Source organism: Pleurodeles waltl, chromosome 9 (assembly GCF_031143425.1).
Source record: "Pleurodeles waltl isolate 20211129_DDA chromosome 9, aPleWal1.hap1.20221129, whole genome shotgun sequence".
Lineage (NCBI taxonomy): Eukaryota > Metazoa > Chordata > Amphibia > Caudata > Salamandridae > Pleurodeles > Pleurodeles waltl.
The window spans coordinates 1,142,595,424-1,142,611,362 of record NC_090448.1 but is presented as its reverse complement, the minus strand read 5'-3'; the positions used below and the strand labels follow the sequence as shown (position 1 = coordinate 1,142,611,362).

General features: G+C 45.7%; 1 protein-coding gene across 1 annotated transcript in view; it reads right to left on the bottom strand.

Moving 5' to 3' along the window:
- The window catches only part of ZFYVE1 (zinc finger FYVE-type containing 1), a 129,218-nt gene that overhangs the window by 31,927 nt on the left and 81,352 nt on the right, over window positions 1-15,939 (bottom strand). The window lies entirely within an intron of this gene.

Sequence of the window (15,939 nt, the reverse complement as noted above, 5' to 3'; positions counted from 1 at the left end):
GTCCTTCCTGCCAACAGAAGCCCTACCCACCCTAGGACCTACTCAGTGCATGCCACAGCGCAACTGTGCAGCAGATACATGCATCTGGTGCGCTGAAGGCACACCAAAGGCAAGCCAGTCTGCGGCAATCCACGCTTGGACTGCTGGTCCTCCCTCCCCTTGAAGATACACCATCGCTGACCTCTACACCCTGAACTCCAGATGCCACAACAAAAACTCCACCACGCCGACCCACGGTCCACGTTAGGACCTTTCACCTCCACCCAATGCCACTTCACCTGCCATTGCACACAAAGCAGCCCCACCCTAAACACACCACAGACACCACTTGAACAAAAACACCAACTCGCATGCGCTCTTCTGAACACACGCCACTATGCAAGCATTCCACCGAATTATGGGACCTCATTGATACCCTCACCCGACATCGTCTTCCTCACCTATACCTGGCTCAACCCCACATCCACCCCAGACATTGCCACAGCGATCCCAGAGGGATATAAAATCATTCACCAGGACCACACCAAAAAGCCGGGAGGAGGAACAGCCATGATCCACAAGGAGATCATACAGTGCACCGACACCCCCATGGAACATCTCAAATTCAAGCTCCACACGGATGACAAAACAATCCTTCAGAGGCACCCTCACATACCGACCACAAGGCCTGCGCTCCAGCTTCTGCAACACAATCACAGACTTCATTGCCCCCCTAACCTTAAACTCCAAGGACTACATCTTCCTCAGTGACCTACATTTCCACATCAATGACTCCAACGACAACACTGCATGCCTCCTCGACAGTATGAGCAGCCTCAGGTTCATCCACGACCCTACACACACTGCAGAACACACGCTGGACCCCACTGTCACCTCCACCAACTGTGTCAAATACAACCATGTCACAGATTTCACATGGACTGATCACTCCATCATACACTTCAACAACTCCAGCCCCCTGACCTTCACCCCATATGTCAGCGCCCCCACCAGAGGCTGAACAAAATCTCAGAGACCAGCTGTGCAGATGCCCTCAGCAGCTTCAAACCCCCTACCACCACCAATTTCGAACAGGGAGTGAAAAACTCCAATGTCACGATAAGCAATTGAGCCAACAGCATCGTCCCCATCAGGAGCAACAACCAAAGAAAATCCTCCACAAAGTACAGCTGGTACACCCAAGAACTCACAACAGCAAAACAAGACATCAAACAGTTGGAGAGGGGATGGGGCACCAGCAAGAATGCCTCTGACAGAGCAGCGCTCAAGACCTCCCTCAACCTCTACCGCTGCCTACTGAGGGCAACAAACAAGACAGCCCTTGCCACACCCATCAGAACCAGCGGCAACAACACCAAGGAACTTTTCAACACTGTTCAGCTATTCTCCAACCCGGATGCAGGGAAAACAACATCACTCCCTCACAGGAGCTGTGCAACACTTCATCCACGACAAGATCACAACCATATACAGAAACTTCAAACCTCAACCTACACCTACAGACTTCCTTGATAGATACGCCACCACCATTACCGACACAAATCACACACTGACCACCTGGAACATCCTCTCCACCCAGGACATCACCTCCACCATGAAATCCATCCACTTGGGCGCTCTCACAGACCCATGCCACATCTTCAACCTTGCCCATGCCCGCACCACAGCCAGGAACTCACCAGCCTGCTCAACACCTTTATCACTCCCGCAACATTTCCTGACACCTAGAAACACTCCGAAGTAAGACCACTACTCAAAAAACCCTCTGCCGACCCCAGCAAACCCAAAAACTACTGGGCAATCTCCCTGTTCCCATTCCCAGCGAAGATACTGGAAAAGATCATCAACAAGCAACTTAAGACATACCTGGAGCAGAACCAGCTACTTGATACCTCCCAATTTGGCTTCAGCAGCAATCACTGCACCAAAACTGCCCTGATCGCAGCCACAATGACATCCAAACCCTCCTTGACCGAGGAGAAACAACAGCTTTGATCCTCCTTGACCTCTCAGTAGCCTTCGCCACTGTATCACATCATATGCTGATCAAAAGACTCCACCACATCGGCATCCAAGGGGAAGCGCTCAGATGGATCACCTCCTTCCTCACCAGCAGAACCTAGAGGATCCACCTTTCACCTCTGAACCCAAGGAAACAACCTGCAGCGTTCCCCAGGGCTCATCCCTCAGTCCCACGCTCTACAACACATATATGAACCCTCTGTCCAACACCATCAGATCCGACGGTCTCAGCATAATTTTCTACGAAGACACACAACTCATCCTCTCGCTCACCGAAGACCCCTCCACCACACCACAAACAACTTCCACAGATGCATGACAAGCATCGGTGACTGGATGACGAACAACTGCCTGCAGCTAAACACAGACAAGATGGAAGTATTGATCTTTGGCAATAGCAGTAAAAAATGCAACGACGCCTGGTGGCCATCAGACATAGGATCCCCGCACCCGCTCGCTCCGACCATATCAGAAACCTCAGAATCATCATTGACAACAAGCTCACCATGAAATCACAGATCCATGCTGTCTCCTCCGCCTGCTTCCTCACTTTGTGCATGCTGCGTAGGATCTTCAAGTGGTAAACCTACACACGAGATGCACCGTGACACAAGCCCTCATCACATGCCGACTGGACTATAGCAAATCCCTTTATGTGGGAACTGCTTCACACCTCCTATAGAGACTTCAGACCATACAGAACGCCACAGTCAGACTCATCCTTGGTCTTCCCCGACGAACCCACATCACACCTTACCTAAGGCAACTCCACTGGCTCCCCGTACAGAAGAGATGCCAATTCAAGCTGCTGATCCCACACACACAAGGCTCTACACAACCAAGGACCCTCATACATTAACAACCGCCTGAACTTCATCAACCATCAAGAAGACTATGTTCTGCCCCCCTTTCACTTGTCCATACTCCCCGCATCTACCGAAGCAGAAGTGGAGGACGCTCCACCTCCCACATTGCAGCAAAAACCTGGTCCAACCTTCCCACGCACCTCCGGACCATCACCTCACTTCTGGAATTCCGAATGGCCCTTAAGACCTGGCTGTTTGAATAAGCCTTTAGGACCTGTATGTGCCTGGATACCCTATTGGGTGATTAGCCACACTTTATAAATCCTGATTAATTGATTGATACACAAAAGGTTTCAGATTTACAGTTTCAAAATGAACACTGCATCCAGTCAGATTTTCGGGGCAAAGCCAAAATTCTATAGGTCAATGCTGAAAACATGATGAGTAACCCACTTTCCAACACAATGTAACTATGAACAAAGAAATCATCCCACAATCAATCATCAAACACCAGGACAATTCTGAATGCCTTCCACAAAGCAACGTGTCCTGTGTCCACTGCCACTCTATGCTGTCAATCAACTCCTAAGACCCATCTTCAAAACGGCCAACGTATTTAATTGAATGTCCATAAACTTCAAAAGTTGGAGACAGACCCCATAGATAGGAGAAAAGGTGCCTCTACAACAGCATCTAAATCTCAGGCAAGTAGCATCCTCACTAAGTAACCTCATTGGATAATGTTGCATACATCAGACGGCCGACAATACTTGCAGACTAGTTACTCACACAGAATACCCAAAACACATCATTGTGCAACGACCCGAATTCCGGTCAACGACTCAGATTCTGGACTCCAAACCTGTGTGAAATTCAGAGTCCAGACAGCCCACAGCACCTCAAGGCAATCTCATATACAATGAACTGATAAATGATTACCATAAATCCTGCTTTTGCCAATGAATGAATGGCAGCCATCAAGACAGAGTCCCTGTGTGTGAGAGACTGTATTTCCTAACAGTTGTCAGCCAAATGCTGAACCTTTTTGAAGATCAGGCTCTCAAATGCAGGAGTAATGGATTTCCACATAAAGCTCTTCCGTCTGCAGTTTACTTTCTGGAACTTCAGCTGTTTAAATTGGTTTAGTGCAGCTGAGTGCGGAGAATGCAATGGACTTAATTTTGTAATACTACACCAGATGTAAGAAAGCCTTAGGCATAACACACAGTTTATGCTAAATAGCATTTCTGTACCCAAAAACATACTTCTAAGTATCTTTGGACAGGAGTTGCACAGCTGGACTAGCAATGTTAACTTGCTGCTCGAAAAATAAAGAATTTCAAAGGAATCTTTTGCATTGCTTTTTTAACGGATTTGAATTCTGACATTTATCTGGCGGTATATGAAATAATTCCATTTTTGATGCATTCCTTCCAACCTTTGGGTCATTTCTCTCTAACTGGGGGGTGAAGGTAACGATATGCTTGTTCTGCAAATGCATAGGAGAGGTCTGATTCACCCCGAGGTTGCATTCTCCAGGGTTAGGCTGCTTACACAGACTGAGAGTGCACAATAAGTGCACAAGAAAAAGGAAGAAAGCGACCAATGGAAAGTGGCTACTTTATCCAGATTCAGCCCAGCTCAGAATCATCCAGCACTCATCATATGAGGCAGTAAAATATCGCAAACTGTTGGGAAGCCTTTTTGCTTTATACATTACCGATCCGATATTTTAGGGTAACTGAGTGAAAATAAGTTGATTCATTCTTCACTGGAAAATGGTTGTGTCATCACTTTAGAAGTGCCATACGGGGTTAAACTCGCTCAGCACACCCACTGTAGTTCATCTTCTGAATCCTTGTTTTTAGCTTGTAGCTACCAGTCTGCTAACTACTATCTCACCATACTAACAAGTTTCTTATAAATACCCACGGTGGCATTTTGGATCCAATTCACAGTATAATATAGAATTGAAGGGTCACAAAAACCTACAATTTTTGGAGTAACAATGCACCTTTGAAACTGGATGAAATTCTACCAGTGGGTTTTAGGGCAAGACCACAGGTTTCCATTACGGATTACTCCTTTAAATGTCACCTCTCATAGCAGCTTCAAAGTGCAACCATGCAATGGAGCACTGCCATCTGCTTCTACAATTAGAATATCCACTGTCCTTATCTTCTTTCTCCATCAACTCTCTTCCTCTTTTGAGTGCTGCTCCTCTATAGCCAAGTACCATGGCATAATTAGAGTTTGGAGGATAGGATACTCTCACAAACGTGGTGGATGTCCCGCCCGCTGTACTACAAGTGCGTTAAAAAGGCCGATGTGATATCTGTCACGTTTGACAAATTATCCCATCCGCCAATCGGTAAATAAGGCCCTATTTCAGAAATAAATTAAATGAGACAGTGGTCAGCCTCTATGGGAAGGATGGTTCCAAATGCTTCAGAGGCATGTCTAATAGCATTAGGAAGGGGTTTCAATGTTTGGAAATGTTAGAAAGAATTAGGTGTTTAAGTTAGGGAAACAACTGTTCAATGTTTATATTAAAATGTTTAGAACAGGAAGACATGCATGTAATAATGAGCTAAACTGTGGGTAACTGTTTAAAGAACATATTTCTGATTCTCCACCACAGGAGACAGGTACTATGGAAGTGGCATGTCAACCCCTTGAAAGCCGCTTTAACAAAGGCAGTGTGGAGGAGACACATGGAGAGAGTTGGTTAACTGCTTAAAGGTCTTGAGGAGGCACAAGACCACGAGTGAGGCTGTGCGCTGATGTCCTCACGCTCGTAAATCTCATGGGATCTAGACCCCATTTTAAAACAGGCTGCAGTACATGAAAGAGAGGTAAAGTGCAATGAATGGCTTTGAAACGGACACCAAGCCCTGTCTAAATCCACTTTTTGAGGAATCTAGAACAAGCATTTGTAATGTAACAGGTCTCGCGTTTGCTCAAGTTAGAGCTATTAGAGTTGTAAATTACTAACTAGACTTTTTTGGCACCTAGATTGAAATTGAAAAGAAAAACAGTTGACATAAGCGAGCCGATTCACAGCAGCACGGCTGCCATGAGCATGAGCGCGAAGGAGAGACACGTTTTGCATCTGCATGTTAGACATGCACAAATTGTTGTGCTGAAACGATTGCGTAGGGCACCCAAAGGGGTAATACGTTACAGAGATATATGCTCCTATCTCGTGAGTTGTCTAGAAGAAAACTAGGTGTTAAAAGTGGTAGGACAGTGAACGTGAACATAAAAAACAAGTAAAAAGTACTAGGTAACGGGTACATCCAAGTCTGTTAGTACCTTGCAGAGAAACAAACTAAAGGGGACATAATCTTCTGACCCAGTCTGAAATAAAAGGTCAAGGACACTCGATTGAAGGTGCTGCTCAAAGGAATACTGAGGATCTTCAACAACAAAAAAGAGGCACTTTCAACAGATGTGTATTGGCACTTACAATAAAATTACTGTGGTAGAGTTGCGGTCTCCTTGCAATTTATGTATTGTGCGATATCACATAAGATAATGCCAAAATCTTTTATTTATAGAAGCAACATTTATATCCAAATCTAGATAGCTTCAACAAATATCTAAAACATATAACAGAACAAGATCTGCACAACTATGTGTGTAGATAGAAGACATACTGTGTTCCAGGCGGAGGAAGGCACAAAGAAGCAAGCTGAGTCTTACATTAGTCCTAGTTTAGGGAGCAAAACAGCATGTCCTCTCCTCAGCTATCTCCACTAGCTACAGTTTAAAAACTTCTGCCTGCTTACTGGGCAGTGCCATCTTATGTGCCCTTCCTACTTGGTATTTCAAGTGCAGTTTTCAGGAGGCTTTAAAGACCTTTTGAATCTGCTCTCTTCTTGAGAACCGCAAAATCTACACAAATGTTCTTGCAATGTCTTCCCAGTTTGGCAGCTCCAATGTGCAATCAATTGCTGGTTATGCTCGGTATCTGACGCATCTTATGGAGTCCAGCAAGCATGTATACGCTTCAATTTTATTTCACAAATGGTAGACAACTCGAATTGATTTGTTTATTTTATCACAATATTTTTTTGGGGGTCTTGAACTATCATTTATTGTGCTTAGGTGTTGAGATACTTGTGCAAATCTAAATTGCTGGTAAAATACTAATTATCAATATGCCAAGCTGGGCTGCATGGAGAAAAACTAAGTCTACTGATTCAGCAAGAACAGTTTGTGAAAACACGGTTCTAGCTGGAAAGAGAAAATGGCAGAGAGATGGAGGCGGAAGAGACAGAAAACAGGGACAAGGAGGGGAGTGGAGTAACATTGAAAGAAGGGCTTGTAAAAAGAGTGGGAAGAGGAGCGTGGACAGTCAATTTATTTATGCATCATATGGGCTCTCATTAAATAAATGCCACTATAAGTCGACTAGTAGCTGGTCGCTGTTCCTTTGCAGCATAATCTGCAATACTGGAAGCGACCAGGCCACCATGAGGAGGTCTCAAAATCGGAGGCACAGAAGCAGTCTTAAACACCCCCTCGGAAACCTGAGACGGCTGCCCGAAGCATAATCCAGAGTGCAGCTGGACTCTGAAGGCATAAGGTGTTTGTCCTTGGGCCCAGGCTTCTGAGGGTGGGGAGGTTCCCTCTGTGTTTCCCAGGGGTGTCGAAGAGCAGAGTGTCTGCCCCTTGGACAACCCCAGTCTGACTGCGAGCTTAAAGGCAGTCTCGTGGGACTCGCAGATCCTTTATTAAACAATTTAGTTTGGTTGGTATCTGGTGTTCTGAAAAACCTCACAATTGTTCAGCATATATTGTAGGAAAGTACCCTCTTTTTGGCATGGTTTCCCTCACGTTTTGCCTGCTGTCAGTATGCTTTGACTGTTTTCACTGGAATCCTGCTAACCAGGACCCCAGTGATTGTGCTCTCTCCCTCTAAATTTGGTTGCTTAGGACTTTGCACACCCCTCAACTGGCAAACTGGTGCCCCCATATAAGTCCCTAGTATATGGTATTATGTGTCCAGGGCATTGGGGCACCAAAGGTTCCCCATGGGCTGCAGCATGTATTGTGCCACCCATAGGAGCCATTGCAAAATGTGTCTTCAGGCCTGCCACTGCAGCCTGCGTGAAAATGTGCATGCACCCTTTCACTACAGGTCACTGCACCAGGTCACTATGGCAGGCCCTCCTAGCCCAGTGGGCAGGGTGCAGGTACCTGTGTGTGAGGACACCCCTGCATTAGCAGAAGTGCCCCCAAAAACTCCAGCTCCATTTTCATGGACTTCGTGAGTGCGGGGATGCCATTTTACAGCTACATAATGGTAACTCCAAACCTGGGCGTGTTAGGTATCAAACATGTAGGAATCATATCCCAATACTGTTGCCAGTATTGGTTGTATGATTCCATGCACTCTTGAGTTACTTAGAGGACCCCCAGCTTTACTCCTACCAGTCTTCTGGGCAAAGGAAGGCAGAACAAAGGATTTCCGGTGGGAGAGGGAGGTAACACCATCTCCCCTGAAAATAGGTGAGTGGGATGGGTTAGCCTCCCCAAGCCACTGGTATGCTATGAAGGGCACAACTGGTGCCGTCCTTGCATAAACCGGTTTGCACCAGTCCAGGGACCCCCGGTCCCTGCTCTGGCGTGAAACTGGACAAAGGAAAGGGGGGTGACCACTCCCTTCTCCATCACTACCCTAGGGGTGGTGGCCAGAGCTCCTCCAGGTGGCCACTAGATTCTGCCATCTTGAATCCAAGGTGGGCAGTGGCCCCTGGGAGCATTTGAGTGGCTAGGTCAGGTAGGTGATGTCACAGCCCACTCCCGATAGGTGGTCACCCTGCTAGGTGACCAATCCCCCCTCCTAGGCTATTTAGGGTCTCCCTCTTGGGTGGGTCCTCAGATTCGACATGCAAGATTCCAGCAGAACTCCTCTGCATCGTTTACTTCATCTTCTGGCCACTGGGACTGCAACTGGACCCTGCAGGAACCAACAATCTGCCACTATAGTGACAACTCCGCTCTGCAACATTTTTTCTCTGGCTACTTCCAGCAACTGCAACATTTCCCTGGCTGTGCATCCTCTGAGGGCGGTGAGTCTTCAGCCTGCACAAGAAGCAAGAAGGAATCTCCCTTGGAGTGAAGGAGTCACTGCCTGCATCCGCAGGCAGCAACTGCAACGACACCCAGCTTCATGGATCTTATCTCCCCCGGGGCTGTGTGGATCCTGCATCATAGGTGGTGGTCTGGAGTGGTACCCTTGGTCCTCTCTACCAGCTGTCCAACTTGTGAGACAGTAAGCCCTTGCCTCTCCTTGCAGGACAGTACCCCTGTGCACTGCGACTATTGCATCTACCAAGGCCTGTTTGCTCCTCCTCCCAGGGATCTTCAGACTCCGTGTAGCCCGACCCCCAGCACTTCTTCTGGCAAAGCACAGTCTCCTGCCTGCTGCTCCAGCAACGTGGTACTCCTCTTCAGGTGTGCTGAGCGGGCCTCACTGCGACTCCTGTGCCTGCTGCCAGTGGGTTGCCTGTGGGGGGGCTGCCTCCTCTTCTTGTGACTCTCGCAACTGCTAAGGGTCACCCTGGACTCCCCCTCCTTAGGTCGAGTCTGATGGATCTTGCTGGTCCTCTTCAGCCTTGCAAACCTTCTTCTCCATCTCTTGCATTTGCCAAGGCTTGTTGGTGGTTTTCCAGCACCACTAACTGACTGCATCACGACTGCCGACATGGGACATCACTTTCATTACTCCTGGGGCTCCTCTTCAGCTTCTGTGCTGCACTCCTGACCTTCTTCGTCCACCGTCGACCTGGTCCTGCATCCACAGAAGGGTGGGTAGTGGCTCCTCCCACAACCAGACACCCCATCTTGAACTGGACTTGATCCCCATCCTTTGCAGGCACTCTTATGTCAGAGTCCACCTTATGGTTCTTTCAGTCTTAGTTGGGTCTTGCATAATCCTTTTCCAAAGTCCTCCCGTTGGTTTTGGGGAAAACCAGGTACTTACCTCTGCTCTCCTAGTCGAAGGGGGTCACTCTGGTACTCATCTCTTGAGGTGCCTAGCTCCCCTCTACTGATTCCACTTCTCACATTCTATTTTTTTCCTATATGGGTTGGCCCTCCTCTGGGGCCCTTACTATTTGCTATAACATTTTCCAATACTTATTGGTTTCTATCTATTCACTGATTGCTAATGTGTACATACTAGTGTGTTTACTTACCTCCAGTTGGGGGATTGCCTATTCAGTGTTCTAGTTTTTGTGTTACTATAATAAAATTACCTTTATTATTGTAACAGTGTGGTTTGTTCATGTGTGTAAGTGCTGTGTGACTGTAGTGGTATTGCATAAACTTTGCATGTCTCCTAGATAAGTTTTGGCTGTTCACCCACAGCTACCTCTAGAAAGCCCTGGCTTCCTAGACACTGTCTACACCTCTTTAACAGGGGATCTGGTATAAGGTGATAACACTATAGGTGCTCACCACACACCAGGCCAGCTTCCTACCAATATGATCACCTTAAAGTGATTGCATTAAAGTCTGATTACTAATGGGCTGGGTGGAAGGGGCAGATGGCAGCTGTAGCGAGCAAAACAAAAGCTTTCTGAAGCCGAAACAAAACGTAACGCTCCCTAACCTGAGGCAAAAGTCTGCAACAATAAAATACAAAAAGCATTTGCAATGCAATGGGTCTCGCATTTTCTTGAGTTAGAGCTACTGGCATTGTAAATTCAGAACTGGACTTTTCTTGCCACATAAATTAGTTGACCCGTCTCATAATTTTGTCTTTTCCTGCCATGTTTTGGTGGTCACTGGTGGTTACTGACATCAGAAATCATTAGCCCTTGAGGAGAGACAAGATGACTGCACTACCTCGCCTTGTGTAAACGTCTGAACAGAAATTGGAAAATAAGGATGGAAACGTTTTATTTTAACAGAATAAAACGTCTTGAAAGCATTCTTGCCTCGCAGTTCAAGGAGCAGAGCAGCCTGCGAAGATTTATGGCCCCAATAAAGGAGATAAGCAATGACCTGTGTGTGATGTGGTGAGTGCCTGCAGGGAGGGGCCCTGGAGAGAGAGACTCAAGAGCATACTGTGGCTTTCGTGAGCAGTGAGCTAAACGACCGGTTGTTTCTTTTGTAAAATAAGCTTATTTTAGGAGCCAGAGGTAAACGAGGAAAGCACTGGAATAAAGCCAAATGTCAGCGACATGGGAGGAGATGGGAGGAAGGGAATGCTGCCATAAAATGCAGTCAGCTATCAGCTTAAAACACCGATAGTGACAGTGGAGCACCAAAGAAATAACAAAAAAAGTCTGTCACAGCAACACATAAAGAAACTAAAGTGTAATAGTGCTGTAATTGGTCACTGCTCTGAAACAGAAAGAGGGAGAAAAAGGCAGAAGTGGCAACTAGAGAGCTAGTACTTTTAAAGGCCACTGCAAACAACAAATGACATCGCTTTAATCCCACAATATAAGTATACTTAAGTATATACTAGGTCGAACGCTTACGCTCGACCTGAAATCAGCCTAAGGTCAGAGTCATTCAACAGTTGCTATTATTGAAAGCGTTTAAGAAAACAAAAATGACGACAAGCATTTGTGATGCAATGTGTCTCACGTGTGCTCGCGTTAGAGCTATTAGCGTTGTAAATTCCTTACTGGACTTTTCTTGCCGCACAAACTGAAAATAAAAAATAAAACACTCGACATAAGCAAGCAGATTCAAAGTGCCGCCGCGAGTGGCGGTAACAAAACCGCCCTAAGGAGGGACAAACGTAAAGCAGTTACCAACGAAAAAAGGATTTCTGAACGGCAAGCCCATGAACAAGTGATAGTGAAGGGCGTGCGGTTGGCGTAGTTAAAAGCCCAGATACACACCAAACACGTTGGAAAAGCAGCGCTTGCACGCTGCTATGCTCAACCTAAAAAAGGAAGCCGGATTTAGAAGGTTCGAGCAGTGAGTTTACGCGAGTCAGAGTGTGATTATTTTATTAAACTAATGGTGCACAGAGATGTAAAAGCTTCTGTCAGTGAAGTATTAAAAAATGATCTAGGAAAAAGGAGATGTGATGCCTCAGAGGATGAATGCTGGTAAATAGCTGCAGGAGATAATGACAGTCATAAAGAGAAGCAAAGACCAGCAAATGAATTAAGAAAAAAAAAACATCTGAATATAATAAATGGAGGTGGGTTAGATACCATGAAAAGGAAAGACATCCACACATAGAAGAGGTGTCCTGCACAACATAAAGGGAAAACAAGAAAAACCTTGTGTATGAGAAAAATCTTTGACCAAGGAAATGAGGAGAATGAGTATGATGGCTACAAATACGATATGAAGGATGGCATTATGACTAATGAGAAGTAGTAATATAGACATAATTAAGGAGTTATTAAGGTTCCACAAGGGAAGGACAGATTTAGTCCAGATGTGATACATCATCGACCTACTGCTTAATGATGGTGTATAGAACATGTAAATTATATTGTTAAAAAGTGGATACGTAAGCCTCTAATGAGGGAGGCTATAGACCTGGACACCAGGACGGGTGGTCACGCCCTAACGGTGTGTATCTGCCTTTAGACAGTGAGTTTCCTGGCTGAAGATTACTTCTGGATCAGTCAGTCTGAAGTATCTCCATATCGGATTCCTCTTATTAGGAGAGATAAGGCCCCTAACATTCAATGACAATAGTTTGGATTTTTAATGGACTACGGCTTTGCACCACCTATACACTCCGTTTCTCCTGTAGTGCGTGGTGTGCGTCATGGGTGTTCCTAACCTATGAAGATAACATAACCTTATATTCAACATGTGTTGGATTCCAAGAGATCCTGAGCTAAAGGGGTCATTAACAACAGTCTCCCAGTTGACCAGGTTGCGGATCTCAAAGTGGTTTTGCCTCTTTGATGGAGTACAGCTATTATCTACTATTTGGGCATTAATATTTTGAGTGCAATTATGAACTGGACTAAGCTTAATTTTCCCCTTTTGAAAGCACAAATTGTATTGGATTTTGGCAGAAGGCGTGAAATCTATCTTGTTTTGCATGCTTACATGTTATAAAAATTAATGAACTTCCCCACCTCCTGTATTTTTTCCAGTCAATGCCCACAGCAATACCAATTCTGGAAATCCAGTCTTTGCAAATGGAGCTAATATTGTTTCTTTGGGCTCAGGGGAGGGCTAGAATAGCTAAAACCAGTAATTATGGCAAACAAGGGGGATTAGCCTGCCCAGACCTGTCAAAGTATTTCCATGAAGAACATTTGAGGATAATTGTTGAGCAGTCCCATCAAGCGACAGAAGAACACTGGATACACACGGAGCAGCCATTACCAGTTAGACCCTTGTGAGATACACCAAGGTGCCCAAAGGAACATTGGCAACGGAATCTTTATATTTCAGCCACAACTAAAATGGCCTTTGGAGAGGACACACCACATTTCTATCACAATTTAGCCCTTTACACCAGAACCTTAGCTTCTCCCAATCTCTAGATGGGAAAGGATTTAAAAGATGAGTCCCACTTGTTTGCGAGGGCCACTGTTATGTTAAGTTATTCATGGAGTGCAAAAACAAGTATGGGGTAACGGAGCAGGATAGAATGCAATATGCCTAATTAAGTCGCTGGATCCCCCAACCATGCAATAAAAACAGCTATGATGCAACTGACTGCTTTTATTGTCTAAACTTGAATCCATAAGAGGTTGATCTTGAATACATTTGCTGCTCTCCACACAGGTGGAAACAATACAAAGTGGACTTATCAGACCTAGTGGGAGTTAAAAGCGGGTAGGGAGTTCACTGATGACTGTTGGGAGATACATTTTTGGGGTGTACTGAAACAGCTTCAAAGTGAAGCCCACAGGGAGACAGAATGCAAACTACGGATGAGATGGTATCTAACATCACACAGGTTACACACAATCTACTCATAAACATCAGAAAGATGTTGGAGATGTGGACTTGGGATGGGAATATTTATCCACATATAGTGAGGTATTGTTAAAATCCATATATTCTGGAAAGAAATGCAGAGCCACATGGACAAGATTGTGGGACAACCAATACAGAGATCCCCTAAGAATATGCTAATATAAATAGACACTGACCCAGCATTGTGCAGGTTAAGGGTTATTAGAGGCCTATTCACTTATATGTCAGGGACAGCTAAATAATTAATTGCAGTATTTTGGAAAAAACAGATCACCCACATGTTTCACTATGGATGGCTGAAACACTGTGGAAAAAACCAAAAAAACAACATAAGCAGACTTTTCAGAAATGTGTGTAAATGCCAGACCCATTAATAAGGTACTTTACGTCATTTCCTTTGGTGAGAGATTACCCCACTTAGTTGTTGGGTTTGTTTGGGATAGGTGTTGAATGAACAGCGCCACCTTACCCACGTGATTCAATGCCTGGAGTGGGGTTGCGCTTTTAAGGAACAAAGTAGCAGATTGGTGTACTTGGGATGGGAGGAGGGGTGTGGTGGGGGTGGGAGTTAGGTAAGATGGAGATGTGGGGGTTTATAATAACTGCTGACTATTAGCTGTTGTATCACAAGCACACTGGGCAAAATAACAGTGATTTTAACATGATTTATCTGTGGAAAAGGCCCCATTTGGTATGTTGTATTTCTTTTATAAAAATCAATTACATGTGTTGGAAATAAAGAGGGAGGCTAGAAGGTATTGGAGAGCACAGTGCTCAGGGCCAACGATGGAGGACATCTCACATCTGGACCCATAGATATGTTTTCTTTTTAGGTTGGGAAGAGACCAACAAAGCACTTGGAAAGATCTTTGAGACAGTAGGATTTCTTGGTTCCAGTAACAAGGGTTTTAGATATTGCATAACAAGCAACAATGAAGACCATTCCTCTGCAAGTACCATTGCTCAAAGATGATTTATTTTTTACCTTAGGATCTTCATAACCATAAAACCTAAAGCAATCCTCATGTGTATGAATCCGAAGATAGGTGTGTGAACAAGTGAACCCTGTGGGTTTTGGGACGATAAAGAGAATGAGATTGCAAAGGAGTCACCCATCAACACATTCACTGTTCTTAAACAGAAAATCTTGGAGGCCTTTGTGGGTGGGAGGGTGACTCCACATAGATGGAAAGGAGGCTGTCAATATACAGGTATGTCCAGATGTGGGTCCCCTGCTCACATCATAGAACTTAAGTTGCACCCTACTGACATAGCGCAAATAGGGACGGTGATGGAACATACAATGCATATCTTGTGTGGTAAATAGGATGGTAATATGTGCTGTTCTTGTTAAACCTCTTGGAAAGGCCTGGTTTTCTTTTTGAAGGTTCCTTCCTTAGACAGGGGAATAAGGGGGTCTTTTGAACGCCAGGGTAAATGTGGCAGTCCCACCACCAACAGGCTGGCGGTGCAGACCACCACATTATGAGTGTGGTGGGTTGGCCTCTGCCAACCCGCCACATACTCACTCATACCACCATGGTGGTCGGAACCACCGGGCCGGAGATGATCATCATTAAAACCATGGCAAAAAGGCTACCGGTGACAGGGAATTTCCTCCCTGTCACCGGTAGACAGCTCCCCACCCCCCTCCCAGCAAGCACTAGACCTCCCTCACCCCACCACCCTTCAGCCACAGAGCCCCCCTCAGTCACCCCCCTTCAGCCACAGTGCTCACCAACTGTTCCCTGCATACATGCACACACCCACATGCACCACGTATACACCCATTTACCTACACTTACATTCACGCATCCACTCATGTGCATCCGTACACACAATCACAACATTCATACATGCATTCAAGCACGCAGCCATACATGCATTTCCATCAACATTCATACACGCACACTCACACCCATCCAAACATGCATACACACTTACATGCAGACACGCACTCACTTCAACATTCAGACACGCTTAAACCATGCATACACGCATTCATGCAGACACCACACATTCACACATGCACACACAACACCCCCCTCTCTCCCGCCCCCCTCCTCTGTTGGACGATCACCTTACCTGGTCCGTGGACAAAGTCGCCTGGCAGGGAACGGGAAGGGGCGCTTCCACCGCCGGTAGCACCCCGCCAGCAGGACACTGCCAGGCCATATTA